The 19,965-nt window shown below is 34.7% G+C and overlaps 1 long non-coding RNA gene across 1 annotated transcript in view; it reads left to right on the forward strand.

The window, feature by feature from the left end:
• The window catches only part of LOC309626501, a 191,220-nt gene extending 172,658 nt beyond the window's left edge, over nucleotides 1-18,562 (forward strand). Inside the window, exon 2 of the long non-coding RNA XR_014243236.1 lies at nucleotides 1,501-18,562. This is a non-coding gene — a long non-coding RNA (uncharacterized lncRNA). The remainder of the gene's footprint in view (nucleotides 1-1,500) is intronic.
• Nucleotides 18,563-19,965: the final 1,403 nt, after the last annotated feature.

The raw sequence follows: 19,965 nt of genomic DNA on the forward strand, positions 1-19,965 counted from the left end.
ATAAAAGGAATACAAATTGGAAAAGAAAAAGTGAACCTGTCACTGTTTGCTGATGACATGATACTATACACAGAAAATCCTAAAGATGCCACCAGAAAACTACTAGAGCTAATCAATGAATTTGGCAAGGTTGCAGGATACAAAATTAATGCACAGAAATCTCTGGCATTCCTATACACTAACAACAAAAAATCAGAAAGAGAAATTAAGGAAACAATCCCATTTACCATCACAACAAAAAGAATAAAATACCTAGCAATAAACCTACCTAAGAAGGCAAAAGACCTGTACTCAGAGAACTATAAAACACTGATGAAAGATGACATAAACAGATGGAGAGATATGCCATCTTCTTGGGTTGGAAGAATCAATATTGTGAAAATGACTATACTACCCAAAGCAATCTACAGATTCAATGCAATCCCTATCAAATTACCAACGACATTTTTCACAGAATTAGAACAAAAAATTTTTCACTTTGGAATCACAAAAGACTCCAAATAGCCAAAGCAATCTTGAGAAAGAAAAACGGAGCTGGAGGAATCAGGCTCCCCAACTTCAAACTGTACTACAAAGCTACAGTAATCAAGATAGTATGGTACTGGCACAAAAACAGAAATATAGATCAATGGTACAGGATAGAAAGCCCAGAGATAAACCCATGCACACATGGCCACCTAATTTACGACAAAGGAGGCAAGAATATTCAATGGAGAAAAGACAGCCTCTTCAATAAGTGGTGCTGGGAAAACTGGACAGCTACATGTAAAAGAATGAAATTACAACACTCCCTAACACAATAAACAAAAAGAAACTCTAAATGAATTAAAGACCTAAATGTAAGACCAGACACTGAAAACTCTTAGAGGAAGACATAGGAAAAACACTCTTTGACATAAACCACAGAGAGATCTTTTTTGACCCACCTCCTAGAGTAATGAAAATAAAAACAAAAATAAGCAAATGGGACCTAATGAAACTTAAAATCTTTTGCACAGCAAAGGAAACCATAAACAAGACAAAAAGATAACCCTCAGAATGGGAGAAAATATTTGCAAATGAAACAATGGACAAAGGATTAATCTCCAAAATATACGAACTGCTCATGGAACTCAATAACAAAAAAACAAACAATCCAATTTAAAAATGGGCAGAAGACCTAAATAGACATTTCTCCAAAGAAGACATACAGATGGCCAAGAGGCACATGAAAAGATGTTCAACATCACTAATTATTAGAGAAATGCAAATCAAAACTACAATGAGGTATCACCTCACACCAGTCAGAATGGCCATTATCAAAAAAATCTAGAAACAATAAATGCTGGAAAGGGTGTGGTGAAAAGGGAACCCTCTTGCACTGTTGGTGGGAATGTAAATTGATACAACCACTATGGAGAACAGTATGGAGGTTCCTTAAAAAAGTAAAAATATAACTACCATATGACCCAGCAATTCCACTACTGGGCATATACCCTAAGAAAACCATAATTCAAAAAGAGACATGTACCACAATGTTCACTGCAGCACTATTTACAATAGCCAGGACACAGACGCAACCTAAATGTCCACTGACAGATGAATGGATAAAGAAGATGTGGCACATGTATACAGTGGAATATTACTCGGCCATAAAAAGAAACGAAATTGAGCTATTTGTAGCGAGGTGGATGGACCTAGAGTCTGTCAAACAGAGTGAAGTAAGTCAGAAAAAGAAAAACAAATACCGTACGCTAACACATATATATGTAATCTAAAAAACAAAAAATGGTTCTGATGAACCTAGGGGCAGGACAGGAATAAAGATCCAGACGTAGAGAATGGACTTGAGGACATGGAGGGGGAAGGGTAAGCTGGGATGAAGTGAGAGAGTAGCACTGACATATATACACTACCAAATGTAAAATAGATAGCTAGTGGGAAGCAGCTGCATAGCACAGGGAGATCAGCTAGGTGATTTGTGACCACCTAGAGATGTGGGATAGGGAGGTTGGGAGGGAGGCTCAAGAGGGAGGGGATATGGGGATGTATGTGTGCATGTGGCTGATTCACTTTGTTGTGTGACAGAGGCTAGCCCAGTGTTGTGAAGCAGTTATACTCCAATAAAGATCTATTAAAAAAAAAAAAAGTTACTCCCATTCCCAGCACTCTCTGTCTCCTTTATACTACTTTATTTTTATCCTTAGTATGTATCATTACCATATATATATATATATATATATATATATATATATATATATATATATATAATATTGTATGTTTTCCCTAAGTAAGCAATATAATAGGCTAGCAGGGGATTTTGTTTTCTCCAGTGTAGTATACACAGAATCTGGAACAGTCCCTGCCATAGAATATATGCCCGTTCAATATGAGTGGAATGAATACAATATTTTTAGAATTCAATTCCCAAGAAACCTTGTAAAGTAATGTATAGTGACACCGTTCTGCAGATAAAGATACTAAAACTTAGTAAAGTTAATTAAATGGCAAAAATCACTGTTAGTAAATGGGAGTGTCTGAGTTTAGACCTAGGCCTTGTGAATCCAAAGCTAAAAAAAAAAGAGAAAATGATGGTTACAAAGAAATGTATTTCAACAATATATATGGTGGGCAGAATTGTTAACAATCTAATTGTCCTAATATTAGGGAGTGTTTAAATAAACAAATATTAACTTGATTGACTATTATGGATTCATTAAAATGAGCATCATAAGAGTATGTGGCAACATGAGCAATTCTGATATATTGTTAAAATTTACACTTAGATTAGGATTACAAATGATTATGAAATTAAAATAGTATTTTTTGGCTAGAAGGATTATCAGAGAATTTCTCCTTTGTATTTGATTTCAACGATTATAAAGTGATACCTTGAGACATATATTAAGAAAATAGCAAAATCCTTAGGTCTGGTTTAAATATATTGATATTAAGATAACATATTCTTCTGAATAATAATAATCTTATGAAAACCTTTAATTTTTGAAGCAAAGAATAAATGTTGAAATCATAATGTAAACATAACCTCACCATCTCATTGCACATATTGTTACAGAAAATGTCCAGCAGATATTGACTTGCAGTTACTTGACAAATTACCAACGTTAAATTGCAGGTCATGCACTATAAAAATCTTCAATGAATAATCACAATGTTATAGAATCATTTCCTTTCATATCAAAAACAGATTTTTTGCCTTCATGGTTTCGTTTAAACTAGCTTTAATTTGGCATCATTTTCTTCATCCTTTAATTTAATCCTCTATAAAATGTAATATTTCCGAGAACATAAAATAGAGCTTCAGTTGCTATTTAACTTAACACTCTAAACTTTTCTAAACTAGCAAAAAACATGTAGTTAATTAGAAATTAGTGATGATATCTGTTGTAAATCCACAATTTTATATGTATATCTCTGTTCATATTGTTGTTAAAATATAGCAGAGTGCAGATGGTGATAACAAAACTGATATTATCTGACATAAATATATATTTGTCAGACAAATGTGCTATCTCGCTCTGTACTCTATGAAATAGAGGCATAAACTACAGATACTTTTAATCCAATCAGCAAATGTTTTTTAGAGTTATTAATCTCTGGTAGAGAATCAAAAAATTCAAATATTTAAACAAGTTTGAAATCAGTATGCTTATATGTTCCAAAATGAATCCAATAAAATTGAGTAGAGTGCTACTTTCCCAGAACTTAGTTTTTGAAATACACATACAGGCAACAAACACAAAAACCCTAGACAAAAACTGACTCTGGCCAAATATCACCAAACCTATCTTCTTTATTTTGTCTCTCAAATAATAATGGAAAAGAGTAGGGTGATAAAATGTAGAAAGGGCTTAAATAATAATGAAAGACTACCTGAGCATCATTGCTCCATGAAACACCCAGTGTAAATGAGGTCCAAAAAAACTAATGTTTTTCTACATCTCAAAAGCCATCCCCATTACCTGGGCTCACAATACTCTCCCTTATCACCTCCTGAGGTATCTTAAGAGAACGGTCATCCTCTCTTTCTCTTGCATCTTGGATCTTTCCTTCTCTATGGGCTTCTTCTCTGTGTCTCCAAATGTGCATGCATCTTCCTCATTTAGAAGACAAAAATCATTTCACTTGACCTTTCTAACTCTTTTAAAGTATTAATATATTCCCTTTCACAAATTTTCACATGAATCACTTGCATTTTATTCTGAATGAAAAACGGTAGTGAGATTAAGCAACATTGCATCTTTTAATTACTATATTTAACACTGGGCAAGGTAGGGGAATTTTTATATTCATTAAAGGAGTGTAGTAGACTACAAACCTCTCCTTCTTTACTTGCTTCTTTAAAGAATGAAACAATTCTCAAGGCCTCTTATCACTGTTTCCATTCAAACTAAAAATTGTTTGCTCATGCCTCATCTCTTCAAACACACTTCACTTTCTTTTATAAAAAGAATGCTCCTGGCTATCTTCCTGCATTTTGGAGTCTAGTTCAAGGTTGCTTTCATTACTCCTCTTTCTTTAGCTTTATCTGCCTGCAGATGCCTCCTAAAAATCACTCTTTTCCCCTTAGCATTTCCTCTTGTGGAGAACTCATCCAGTCTCATAGATTCTCATTACCAGCTCATTCTGCGAACACTAAAGAGTGCTTAATCTATGCATGTGTTGTCCTAGGCTGTGGATTCACAAATATGACTACGGCAGTGTTCTTGTCCTCAAGGAGCTTAGAACTAAGTTGGGGAAAAGATAAAAAAAAAAAAAAAACAGTTATTCAGGCATAGCTAGGATAGTGAGCCCAGCAGAGGAGATAATGTGATATCTGAGTCATAAATGAGTAAGGGTGAGATGTTTAAACATACACACGCACACATACACACACACGCACACACACACACACACACACACACATATGATATATGTAATACGTAAGGGCATTCCAGAAAGCAGAAGCAACATACAGATGATTTGAAGGGAAGTGAGAGCCTGACAAGAAAATTCTTAATTCTCTATGAGCAAAGCAGATTTCTTACACAAACTTAAACCTTTTCAGTGTTCCCTAAGACTCGACTTAAATGTCTTTTTGCCACATTAAACTCAACATGCCTAAACATACTCAAAATCAGTGATGTCTAATAGAAATATAATGATAGCCACATAAACAATTAAAAAACATTTAGTATCCACGATTTAAAACGTAAAAAGAATCATGTAAAATTAATTTTGAAGTATATTTTATTTAAACCAATATATCCAAAATATTATTTCAATGTATAATCAGTATAAAATTAAGGGAGTATTTTAAATTCCTTGTTTAAACTAATTCTTTAAAATCCAATGTGTATTTTTCAATTACAGCACACCTCATTTACATTAGCCACATTTCAACTGCTCAATAGCTACATGTGGTTAGTGGCTACCCTACTGGATAGCACAGCCCTAAGGAAACTAAAACAGTAAAATATTGGCACATGAATAAAGAAAGATGAATGAAACAAGAACAACAGAAAGTACAAATATAGACCCAAAGAAGAAATGTCAATTTGCCATATTATTAGGTGGCATCTCAAATCAGTGAGGTAGAACGAAATTTCTAACAAGTGGTACTATAACAAATAGATAGTCATCAAAAGACAACTTTGACCCTTACCAGAAAATCTCTAAATGGATTAAAGATGTAAATGTAAATGTAAGATCATAAAATTATTAGAAGAAAATATGAACAAATTTCTTTATAAGCTTGGAGGAGTAAGTTTTCTCCAATTCTGACTCAAAAAATCCAGAAACCAAGACAAAAATTAATAAGCTATATTACATTTTTTTAAAAAGCACTAGAAATAAATGCAAAAACAATGGACAAAATGGGGACAAAAATGTCAACTGATGTCAGAAACAAAGGACTGATCCCTTAATAAATATAAATGGCTTCAAGATACGGAGAAGAAAAAAACCAGCAATACAATAAGAAATTAAGCAGACGGTGTGAAAAGACAGACCTCAGTAATAGGAACACAAACGGTTCTTAAGCATATTAAAATTTCTTACATATCATATTAACAAAAATGCTAAAGTATGATGATATACTCTGTTGTCAAACTTTATGGAAAAACAGGCACTCACAAAATGCTGGTGGGAATACAAAGTGGTACATGCCTCTGGAGGGTAATTTTAAAATATCCATCAAAATTACTAATGCTTTATTCTTTAACCCACTTCTGGAACTGACTCAGATACCCTTTCACATGAACCCAATGGCAAATATACTAGGATATCATTGCAACATTACTTGTAGTAACATAAAATTGGATACAGTCCAAGAGTCCTTCAATAAAGAACTGTTAAACATAAACTATGGTACATACATTCAACAGCATGTTATGCAACTACTAAAAAAGCAAACAAGCAAACAGAAAGGATGACAGTCTCTTTATAGAGACATGGAGAGAACACCAAAACATATTTTAAGTGAAAAACTCAATGTGCAGAACACACACACACACGTGTATGTATATGCATATGTATCTCCCAAGAGGACCCTCTTTCTCTCCAAAAATATTGCAATAAGAATATGCATATATATATATACACGTACATATATATGAAAACATATATGTATATATACATATATAATGTTATCCTTTGTATAAGAAAAGGAAGCACAAAAATGTTTGTTTTAATTCGCATATTATTTCATAAAGAAACACTGGAAGAGTGCCTACCTAAAGTGGGTAGGAGGGAATGGGGTAGATGAGGAAGGATTTATTATTTTAATTTCAAACTACGTGAATGTATCATCTATTCACAAGATAACAAAATGTCAAATATATATGTGCTTGTGTGTATTTGCATGTATGTTTGTGTGCGTGTACCCTACTTTTTGAGATAATAAGGAAATGGAAATCATTTTTGGCAACAAGGAAACTTTTACTCTAAGCCTGGCTCCTCTGCAATTTGCTATGTTATATTGCCTCCAACTTTTATTCTTGATTTCATTAAAATAAATGAATATTATATCTTTTAGCATTGTTATTATCATAATGTTATAACACTTTGGGTGATTATAACTGGAGATAAAATTAGGAATTTTAAAGTAAATGTGAGGTGAGAAGACATGAAGCAGGAAGAGGATATTTGAAAGAGCTGATGTGAACAATGGGAGAGAGTGTTGAAAAATGAAAAGAGTATATTTCTCAAAAATGTCGAGAGTCCATTTCAGGTTGGTGACCATGAATCTGCCCATGTGTGGTTTTCACTGTATTTGAGAAAGTGCATAGATAAGGTCAGCCATTGTTGGCTTTGCTAGTCAGAAAAAAAGGAATACGGAAATGGAGTACAGGATTTGATTAGAGACTGGCTGAAGTTTTTTACTAGGGAAAATAAGCTGAATGGTGGAGGGTGGAGAAGGAGTAGTAGAAAAGAAGAAAGGAGAGGCCCAATGATGTCACTGAGTGAATTAGCTGTAAAGATAAAGGTAAGGATAAAGAATAAGGTATGGAAATTTTTCTTCAATGACACATCAAACATAGTGAGTTTTCTATTCTCCAAATTTCTGCACTTCCTACATCCTATACTCCAAAAGTCAGGCTTAATTTTGCTATCCCAGACTTTCTTGCTGCTCATGAGTCCTTAGTTCAAATCCTGGGTCTACCTTTGTGGCACTGGAAAAGCTAGTTAAATTTTTGTGTTTCAGACACTTCATCTATAAAAGAGAAGAAATAGTGAGCCACCTACTTGAGCTTGTTTCCATCTTTATTATTTTGAATCAAGGACCATTAAACAGTTAAAATATGGTAAAATGCTTTCTTACTGGTGTAAGACAAATTCTGATTTCAGAGATGTAATGTGAAAAAAATATACACCTTGAATTTGATTCTTACTGAGTTAGTTTGTTCCTTCTCACAATGGAACCTAAGACTTCTAAATTAATATTTTTAAGACCGGATTAAAGATATAGTATAACAAAATGACAGTCCATTAATGTTTATTACCAACCCACATTCCTCCCAGAAGTTACTCTAAAACAGTGATATAAATTGGCCAAATTGTATTCACCCTGAAAGGAGGGGCAAGATATTTTCAGAGCTTCTTTAGACAATACTTATTGATAAGTATTTCTAGTAGAACAATTACCAGTTACAATGTGCACTGTATTCTTTGTGTTTATTAAACAATTGTAGCTTATTATGCCTGGTTATTATGACCCTTTATTTACGATACTGCAGAAAAATTAGGGATAATCATGTTAATATTCCCCTAGTCAAAAGCTTGTATGTAACAGAAGAACAAAATAAGGATTTGAAATCAAGTTTCTCTGTATTCTTATCTCACCTTTGTTATTTTATGTCTGTACGAATTTGGATAAATTACTAACCTCAAATCCTCAGTTTTCTAATTTGTAAAATGGGTATAATAGTACTATTTAATAGAATTGTTATAAGGATTAAATAACATTTTTGTCTATTAAGCATCTAAACACATTAGGCTTCCACGTTTGTCCCTAATCATCTACATTGCTTTCTGCCCTGGCATCTCTAACAACATAAGGTTAAATAACAAAAGAATGCTTAGAAAGTTGGACCTATTACAAAACAGCTTTACAGTTACTAAGATTACTCTCTCCTACTTCTCCCTCCCCAAGCCCACACTATTTAGTCACTTCCTCTTTTCTCAATATTCCATTAAAAACAGTCTTTTTCTCTTTAGTTTATGATTGATTATCTGGGAAAGGGCTGGTAATGCTCTCTGTGAATAAGCTACATATTGAATTGAGAAGAAAATAGCTGAAAACAGTCTGAGGCAGTTCTAGTTGGCACACAAATCAATTATAGATCATCATTTAACAGAAACCAAAACACAGACACTCACTAGAAAACCAATTTTTATCCTCAACCTCTTCCTGAGAAAAATAAGAAATATATATCTATAAAAATGTCAACCTATTCCATTGACTTGTAGTAAGGGAAAAAAACTTTAAAATATCAGTATCACCATTATTTTGAGTCAGAACTCGGTTGTCTTTATGATATGTAACCACACAAGTTCTTCTCAATAAAATAAAAATAAAACAGAAATTAGATTCTCTGCACCTTAAAGTATTATTTTATATAACATATAGATGAAAGAGAATGGTTAAGAACTTTTGGCATATCCAGTAACACAGGTTGCAAAAAAAACGGGATGGTGCATAAATGCCTCTCGTTTCTATGCACATGCCTCTTTGCAGTATGACTCTTCTGTTCCTTCCAGCAAAAGGTAGAGTCAATTACTCTCCCTGCTTATGGGCCTTGTGACTCACCCTAACCAGAAAAATGTGATGGGCATTATGTTATGGGAGTTCCAAGTCTATGCTTCAAGAGGCCTTCCAGCTTCCACAGTCACCTCTCTAGAAACCAAATGCCATAAAAAGAAGCCTGAGCTAGACTTCTTGATAGTTATAGGCTACAAAGAGAGAGAGAGAGAGGAGCAAGCCCTGTCAGCAGCCAGATGTGAGACCATCTTAGATCATTTCGTCCATTAAGCCTCCATATTACTGCATTCACAAGAGTGACCTCTAGTGAGACCCACAGAAAAGCCACCCAGCTGATCACAGCTAAAATTTCTGAACAAGAGAATGAGGAGCAAAAAAATGATTATTTCAGGATACTGAGGTTTTCGCTTTTTTAGTTTTCCTGAAAAAAAAAGTGGCATATTTTATTGATTCTCAACAAAGTTCTTCAGAAGATTAATAATAAAAGTTTGATATATATTATGAGCAATTATAACCTTTGGACACAAAGAAAGCCAGGCTGTATCAAAATGAGTTAGCCTCTTTTCTTTTGATTCATCATCCATAACTGGCTGTACATCCTCTATTTCTAATGTAGCATGTTTTGAATTCTATTTTTCAGAGTAATGACTGGACCAAGGTAACTAGCAAAGAACTTTGGCACTTCAGCTGTAAAATGCCCTCCTCAAATCCTCTAGAGATATTTCTCTCTCTTCCCACAGAGTTGGCCATACTCTAGTTTCTAAAGTTCCTTATTGTTGTCATAACTTCATGTCTTGTTTTGTTTTGTTTTTCCTGATCCTACTTCTCCTGAAGATGCTTCTTCAGAAAAGATTCAAAGAGGTTCAAAATTGTTGCCTAAATATCTGGCTTCTTTAAATTCCAGCCTACATCTTTACTTTCATTTGTGAAAGCAATGAAATATAAGCTAAAGAAGATACTTTTGACTCCTTTAATGCTAAATACCTGCTTTGCCAGAAGAGAGTAAAATGCCACAGCTGATGTGGGAAAACCCATGGTCCTTCTCCCTAAAATTGGTTTTAATAGCTTCAGACTGGTAGAATTCGGGGTATTTTATGTTTGAATAAACATATTTGATATGTAGTTCTGGCTAATTAATGTTGAATCGTTTCCTTGGTGAAACAGAAATTGAAACTTAGCAACCATACATTTTACTTATATCCTTGTCCTACACATATGTCACTTGGTGACATAGTGACCAAGCAGACAATTAGAAAAGAGGTCTTTACACAAATTGATAAAGAGGTTTTTTTCCCCATTGGTATGCAAATTTATCATTTTGACAGAATCACTAGCACAGCCCACAACAATGGCCACAGCTTCCCCAAGCCACCATCATATGCGGTGATTTGCTACATAGCAATAGACAACTGATATATCCACCAAGATGGAGTCAGCATATTTCAGAGAAAAGAATGTTGAAAAGAAATAAGGTAACCTGGCTTCAAGTCCTGGTTGCACCATTGATTACCCATGTAAAATTGGATAAACGTCTTAACCTCTCCAGACCACAATTTCTTCTTGTACAAACAGATTTCATTAGGCAATCTTTTGTCACCTCAGCTACAAAGTTTATGCTTCTAAGTTACTATAGCTGACAGCAATTGTAGATCCAAATCAACTGAAGCTTTGGTTTCAGAATACTGCTCATAACTGTCTAGAAAGTCCAGATTCTCACCTGCTAAAGGAAGATGACATCTGTTATCTCTTTGAGAACAATGATTCTGCCAAAAGTCTAAAGGAATCTATTTTTGGAGATAGTTTCCTTTTACAAGTTGAATAAATGCAATATGATCAGGTGAATAGTACTGACCTGTATGTACAAACCTAACACGAAAGATGAACTTACAGAACTTTGTAAACTTTTCCCTATTTCAGAGCAAAATTATTTCTAAAAATCTTTCGCCATGGCAATAAATCCTCACTAGAGGAATTTGCAGAAATACAGAAATATTTATCTTAAAATGCTGCAAAAGGTTGTCAGAGTTCTCATTTCTTCTTAATGTTTTCATATCGTTTATGTAGCAAGAATCAAAAATGATACATTGTGTACTAGCCAAATTCAAGTCAACTGTAGACATCATTGAATCTACTTATTTTATAGCCCACTAAACATGAATCTAGTGCTTTGAATGTAAAAATTTTTCAAATAGACAAAACACTTGTAATTAGCCTCAGGAAACACTTATGGCATCAGTGAAAGTGCACTTTATCTGGAGTCAGATAGTCATAGTTGAGTCTACAATCTGTCTCTTAGCTGTGTAACCCTGGACAAACCACTAACCTCTCTGAGCTGTAGTTTCCTCCTCTATAAAAAAGCGATGATTCAACATCAAAAAAACAAACAACCCAATCCAAAAATGGGCAGAAGACCTAAATAGACATTTCTCCAAAGAAGATATACAGATTTCCAACAAACACATGAAAGAATGCTCAACATCATTAATCATTAGAGAAATGCAAATCAAAACTACAATGAGATATCATCTCCCACCGGTCAGAATGGCCATCATCAAAAAATCTACAAACAATAAATGCTGGAGAGGGTGTGGAGAAAAGGGAACCCTCTTGCACTGTTGGTGGGAATGTAAATTGATACAGCTGCTATGGAGAACAGTATGGAGGTTCCTTAAAAACTAAAAACAGAACTACCATACGACCCAGCAATCCCACTACTGAGCATATACCCTGGGAAAACCATAATTCAAAAAGTCATGTACCACAATGTTCACTGCAGCTCTATTTACAATAGCCAGGACATGGAAGCAACCTAAGTGTCCATCAACAGATGAATGGAAAAAGAAGATGTGGCACATATATACAATGGAATATTACTCAGCCATAAAAAGAAACAAAATTGAGTTATTTGCAGTGAGGTGGATAGACCTAGAGTCTGTCATACAGAGTGAAGTAAGTCAGAAAGAGAAAAACAGATACCGTATGCTGACACATATATATGGAATCTAAAAAAAAACAATGGTCATGAAGAACCTAGAGGCAAGACGGGAATAAAGACACAGACCTACTAGAGAATGGACTTCAGGATACGGGGAGAGGGAAGGGTAATTTGGGACAAAGTGAGAGAGTGGCATGGACATATATACACTACCAAACATAAAATAGATAGCTAGTGGGAAGCAGCCGCATAGCACAGGGAGATCAGCTCGGTGCTTTGTGACCACCTAGAGGGGTGGGATAGGGAGGGTGGGAGGGAGGGAGATGCAAGAGGGAAGAGATATGGAAACATATGTATATGTATAACTGATTAACTTTGTTATAAAGCAGAAACTAACACACCATTGTAAAGCAATTATACTCCAATAAAGATGTTTTTAAAAAAAGCGATGATGATACACCCGAATTGACTATTTCCCAAGGCTATTGTGAGTTTCAAATCAGAGGATTTGATGAAAAAGGTTTTTTTTTTAAATGCTCTATGGCTAATACCCCAAGGAAAGGAAAAGTGAGAGGCCTAGGCAATTCTCAAATCAGTGCAATGCCTGAGGTCTGCTGTATGTATACAAAGCTGTAAGGTTCTGGATAGAAATGATTAACACCAGAAGTAGACTTTGTGTTTTCTTTTTTACGACCATTTTCTCTTGTCAATTGATTTTTTCCCATTTTTTGTTTTCCTGCCCTTTTGCTTTTCATACTATGTGGCCCTCTCATCATATTCAGTAACTTAACCAACAAACATTTACTGAGCACCTAGTGAACACTGAAGGCGAAGATGGTCAAGACCCAATCTCTGGTTCTAGAAGCTCACATTCAAATGGAATGTCATACAAGCAACAACTCAACTCATCTCTCAACAAAACAGTAATAACAAAAACATGGCCAAAACACTAAGGGAGCAGAGAGGAAGAACAACTATCCTTTCTGAGACATAGAGAAAGGATACTCTGGACCAGCCTCTCAAAGGAAGTGGCAATTGAACTATATCTTGAAAGATGAGAATTTTTCTAGGCAGACAAGGGACATTTGAGGTAAATCATAAGATCATAGCATAGGGCTTCCCTGGTGGCGCAGTGGTTGAGAATCTGCCTGCTAATGCAGGGGACACGGGTTCGAGCCCTGGTCTGGGAAGATCCCACATGCCGTGGAGCAACTAGGCCCGTGAGCCACAACTACTGAGCCTGCACGTCTGGAGTCTGTGCTCCGCAACAAGAGAGGCCGCGATAGTGAGAGGCCCACACACAGTGATGAAGAGTGGCCCCTGCTTGCCGCAACTAGAGAAAGCCCTCGCACAGAAACGAAGACCCAACACAGCCAAAAATAAAAATAAATAAATTTAAAAAAATTTTTTTTAAAAGTTCCTATCTTAGACTTGTTAAAAAAAAAAAAAGATCATAGCATATGCTAAGAGCTGCAATTAATTATGATAAAAAATAATTTTGAGAGCTAACATCTATCAAGCATTTGTTACATGCTAAGCAAGGAATTTGGACTCTATATTTTAAAGGAAAGGGAAGATGGTTGTTCATACTATTTAGAGTATTTCACATATCAAATATTCAATTCCTGATTTTTTATTTACATAATATTTTGGCATATTAATGCCGCTAATTGGCACCTCAGTACCATAATGCCCGCCAATAAAAAGTTACCTCAAGGCTATGCATTTAGCAGTTTTTAAAATGCATCCTTTAGTTCAATGCAAAAGAGAGCATAATTGATGATTATTAACAAACAGAAGTAATAATTAAATAATAATGCATTTTAGGAATCTAGTCTTACTGTTTATTAGGTGTTTAATCTTTCAAAAAATTGCAAATAAAATACTAGCTATTGGAACCATATCAATTTAACTTGCTCTTTCTCTGACATCAGTGAAAGGGTATTATTTATCACACTAAGTATATATTATAATCTTCTGTTGATAGTAAAAGATCAAAGATTACCTTCTATCAAACAGAATTATGATGCCATAACATTTTATCTTGTTACAGCTGATATCAATCACTAGGTGACAGTGAGCTGCAGAGCAGATTTTTCAGTCAATATACCTGACATGCTCAAACATCTGAAATACAGCAACCAACTTCCATGTGCTTTGTTTGTGAAAGTGAAAAACGGAGCATAAACAAATAACTGCCTGATTGTTAATATCATATATGTTGCTCAATACCACTTGGTTTCCAAGCAATTAACTGGTGTTTTTACCTAAACTTCATCAAAGGAGAGAAAAGTCAGTGTCAATAAAACAGAAAGTGGGGCATTGTTTTAAATGGAGACATGAGAGTGGTAACATCTTCAATCACAAGATTAGGGCAAAGAACCCCTCCTGGTGTAACTCTCTGGAGACACATATATTCTTACTCTTTCATCAGAGAGCTATACAAGGCCCTGACTGAAGTCACAAATCTCCCAAGCAAATCCTCTTTCTCAAGAAGGGTCACAGCCTCTTTCCTGCATCTATTTTGAGTTATATCATGTGCTCACTCAATGGGTAATCTGGGCCAATTTTTTCCCCTCCTCGTGGTTTTGTAACTGCAGAAGACTATTCTTCCCTTCTCATTATGTTAGTAGCTTTGCTTTTTAGAAAAAGATAGAGCAAGGCCCTTGAATTTTTGCAACGTTCAGTGTGCACTCAATGTTATCAAATACTTAAGCTATAGAAAGGAAAACATTGTATTTGTAAAATCTTTGTTCATCTTCATGTATAAATTTTATAGCATGCTGATTCATGTCAAAACTCAGAACTATATTCATTTGTCTTACTAGCTTCTTAATATTTCTTTAACTGGAATGACAGAAAAGAAGAGCTTTATTATAAATCCAAAACTTTAACCTTTCTAAGTACTGACTGTATAGTAAAGAATTAGCATTTAGAATTGTTTATATTATTTAATTTAAAAACAACAGTTGTCTACTCTGTGAATCATAAAATCATTTGCTTGAATATTTTCTTTTCTCTTTTTTCCTATGTTGAGATGCTCATACACTACATCATAGAGAATACAGCAAAACCTTCCCAAACTTGCAAAATTATTGCATGGGGACATTCATTTTTATGCAGACTATATGCATATTCATATAAAACAGTCTGAAAAATGTATCAGATATAATTAGCATGTTTATGAATCTATTTGCTCTGCTATTAAGTAACAAATTTGTAGTAACCATGGGAACTGCAACATCACAAGCATAAGTTCTATTTTTGTAATAATATGAGTACCTTTCTTAAAGCAACATTCATGCTTACATTCTACATTTTAAAATATTAAAAGAGGAGCTTTTAAAATATCATGCCATTTTTCATTACATAAGGACACTTTTTATATTGATTTTATTTTAAATTAAAAGCTGTTTCTTTTTTGTTGTAGTGTGTGTGCCAATAATAATATTTAAGTGTAAAGGGAAAAAACATGGAATATTAGGCTCAGGTTAACACAGGTGGTTATAAGATTGTTAACTTTTACTTTTTTTTAGATTTTTTTTTTTAATGTGGACCATTTTTAAAGTCTTTATTGAATTTGTTACAATATTGCTTCTGTTTTATGTTTTGGCTTTTTGGCCACGAGGCACGTGGGATCTTAGCTCCCCAACGAAGGATTGAACCCGCATCCCCGGCATTGGAAAGTGAAGTCTTTAACCACTGACTGCCAGGGAAGTCCTAAGATTGTTAACTTTTAAAAATTCCATTTCATTTGAAACAGAAAAAACGTAAGAGTTTTCCAATTTTTTAAAATAAAAGTCATATATGGATTTCCTATTTGACTTCTATTTAAATTTTCTTCTTCAATCTTAATAAGTATGTTTTATCAAAGTCTAAGTAGTAACATTTTTCTCCACAGCTGATTTAGGGAGGTATTTTAGTTAACACTTCTGTTAAAAGTAATTAATTGAACTATTATTTGTTTTCATCATTTAAGTACCATCACTTCTAGACATATCATCCTGGGCATTTTATGTAACCATTACAAACCTCATTTTGCTGCCCTATAAAATAGACAAAGTAATAATACCAACATTAAAGGATGGTTAAGAAGGTAAAATCTGAAAATGCCAGTATGATGAACATAGTTTGCTGTTCCTTTAAAATTACAATTCTGCCAGTACCATACTGTCTTGATTACTGTAACTCTGTAGTATAGTCTGAAGTCAGGAAACCTGATTCCTCCAGCTCCGTTTTTCTTTCTCAAGATTGCTTTGGCTATTCGAGGTCTTTTGTGTTTCCATACAAATTGTGAAACTTTTTGTTCTAGTAATGTGAAAAATGCCAATGGTAGCTTGAAAGGGATTGCATTGAATCTGTAGATTGCTTGGGGTAGTATAGTCATTTTCACAATGTTGATTTTTCCAATCCAAGAACATGGTATATCTCTCCATCTATTTGTATCATCTTTAATTTCTTTCATCAGTGTCTTATAATTTTCTGCATACAGGTCTTTTGTCTCCTTAGGTAGGTTTATTCCTAGATATTTTATTCTTTCTGTTGCAGTAGTAAATGGGAGTGTTTTCTTAATTTCACTTTCAGATTTTTCATCATTAGTGTATAGGAATGCAAGAGATTTCTGTGCATTAATTTTGTATCCTGCTACTTTACCAAATTCATTGATTAGCTCTAGTAGTTTTCTGGTAGCATCTTTAGGATTCGGTATGTATAGTATCATGTCATCTGCAAACAGTGACAGCTTTACTTCTTCTTTTCCGATTTGGATTCCTTTTATTTCTTTTTCTTCTCTGATTGCTGTGGCTAAAAATTCCAAAACTATGTTGAATAACAGTGGTGAGAGTGGGCAACCTTGTCTTGTTCCTGATCTTAGTGAAAATGGTTTCAGTTTTTCAATGGAACAGGATAGAAAGCCCAGAGATAAACCCATGTACCTATGGTCACCTTATCTTTGATAAAGGAGGCAAGAATATACAGTGGAGAAAAGACAGCCTCTTCAATAAGTGGTGCTGGGAAAACTGGACAGCTACATGTAAAAGAATGAAATTAGAACATTCCCTAACACCATACACAAAAATAAACTCAAAATGGATTAAAGACCTAAATGTAAGGCCACACACTATCAAACTCTTAGAGGAAAACATAGGCAGAACACTCTATGACATAAATCACAGCAAGATCCTTTCTGACCCACCTCCTAGAGAAATGGAAATAAAAACAAAAATAAACAAATGGGACCGAATGAAACTTAAAAGCTTTTGCACAGCAAAGGAAAACGTAAAGAAGACAAAACGACAACCCTCAGAATGGGAGAAAATATTTGCAAATGAAGCAACTGACAAAGGATTAATCTCCAAAATATACAGGCAGCTCATGCAGCTCAATATCACAAAAACAAACAACCCAATCCAAAAATGGGCAGAAGACCTAAATAGACATTTCTCCCAAGAAGATATACAGATTGCCAACAAACACATGAAAGAATGCTCAACATCATTAATCATTAGAGAAATGCAAATCAGAAGTACAATGAGATATCATCTCACACCGATCAGAATGGACATCATCAAAAAATCTACAAACAATAAATGCTGGAGAGGATGTGGAGAAAAGGGAACCCTCCTGCACTGTTAGTGGGAATGTAAATTGATACAGCCACTATGGAGAACAGTATGGAGGTTCCTTAAAAAACTAAAAATAGAACTACCATACGACCCAGCAATCCCACTACTGGGCATATACCCAGAGAAAACCATAATTCAAAAAGAGTCATGTACCAAAATGTTCATTGCAGCTCTATTTACAATAGCCAGGACATGGAAGGAACCTAAGTGTCCATCAACAGATGAATGGATAAAGAAGATGTGGCACATATATACAATGGAATATTACTCAGCCATAAAAATAAACGAAATTGAGTTATTTGTACTGAGGTGGCTGGACCTAGAGTCTGTCATACAGAGTGAAGTAAGTCAGAAAGAGAAAAACAAATACCATATGCTAACACTCATATATGGGAAAAAAAAAATAATAAAAAAAAGTTCTGACGAACCTAGGGGCAGGACAGGAATAAAGACGCAGACTTAGAGAATGGACTTGAGGACACAGGGAGGGGGAAGGGTAAGCTGGGACAAAGTGAGAGAGTGGCATGGACATATATACACTACCAAATGTAAAATAGATAGCTAGTGGGAAGCAGCCGCATAGCACAGGGAGATCAGCTAGGTGCTTTGTGACCACCTAGAGGGGTGGGATACGGAGGGTGGGAGGGAGGAAGACGCAAGAGGGAAGAGATATCGAGACATATGTATAACTGATTCACTTCGTTATAAACCAGAAACTAACACACCATTTTAAAGCAATTATACTCCAATAAAGATGTTTAATTAATTAATTAATTAATTAAATTACAATTCTATATTCAGGTGTATTTTGTTACAAAAATCAAATCTAATCCTGAAATGGAATGTTTCAAATAACTCAAACCCTACAAACATCAGATTTCTGTATTTTATCAAAAAGTGGCAGAGGAATAACTGATGTCTGGAGAATTGGGATGATGATATTAGGTGAAGGGATTGTGTAAAAGCAACTCTTTCCTTTTTAAAAAAATTCTGGCATGGCTTTAAGCCCCAAGCCAACCACTCACTGAGCCTCATTCCCTCAACTATATATGGAAGAGTAATATCTATTTCCTTAGATTTTTACATGCATAAATATAACATAAAGCAGTCATCATACTCTATGACACAATATTTGTCAATGAAAGCAGCTAATCTAATCCCCATCCTTCATTTTAAAATTGTAATATTTGTCAATGAAAGTATTTAACTTAATCCCTATCCTTCATTTAAAATTGTATAGACTTGAGAAAGTTTAGAGAGTGCTAAAGAGAAACTAAGAGGTTCAGACGAGTTTAGCCTTTCTAGCTATGTGCTCTGAAAAGAAAAAAACTGGATGGGAATTTCTCTGGTCAGAGTCTGGCGGAGCTGGGACTTGGTTGGCTTTGAGAAGAATGGCTACAATTTGAGCTGAAAAGGTAACACTGTAGCCCAGATGGAAAGGCCTTGCTCACCCTTTAGACAGAGGAAGGGCCTCAGAGTCAAACTAGAAGGTAGAAAGTGAGGGCAAACCGTAAACACAGGTCAGTGATACAGAACTCTGGCTGGCAAGGGAAAGGAAAACCCAGGGCAGATAGAGTCTGTAAATCTGTAATTGTCCTCATCTACCTCATCTCTATGTTCAACACCACCATGACCATTCAGTTTAAAAATTTCAGCCCCAGTCTAACACTCCTGTTCACCCTTACTCTCCTTTGTTTTCTTCATAGGACTTACCATATTGGAATATGCTATAAAATTTACTTATTTATTGCACATAGTGTCCATCTCCACTCTCTAAGATGTAAACTCCAGAGACTTGTGGCTCTTTCTTCACTGCTGTGTCCTCAGTACCTGTCAGACCCTCAGAAAATATTTGTTGAATGAGTCTTTAGCACGGTGTTTGGCACCTTGTAAACATACAATAAAGATTGTTACTACTACTATACTTTTTCTTTTTTTATTCATTTTTTTCCTCAAATTGTCTAAAAATAGGGTCTTCCTGAAGATAAAGATAATGGGAATAATGAAGATCTACCTTATCCCTTTTAGGAGAAAGAACCTAATTTTGGTTGGATCAATGACTTAGAAAAAAAGATTTTAACATAAATACTACCCTAATCTTCGAAAATACTATAATCCATATCAGATTGGCTACAAATTAATCCATTAGTTTATCTGGTCAACTA

This window comes from Balaenoptera borealis (genome assembly GCF_965194805.1).
Source record: "Balaenoptera borealis genome assembly, chromosome: 1".
NCBI classification, from domain to species: Eukaryota; Metazoa; Chordata; class Mammalia; order Artiodactyla; family Balaenopteridae; genus Balaenoptera; species Balaenoptera borealis.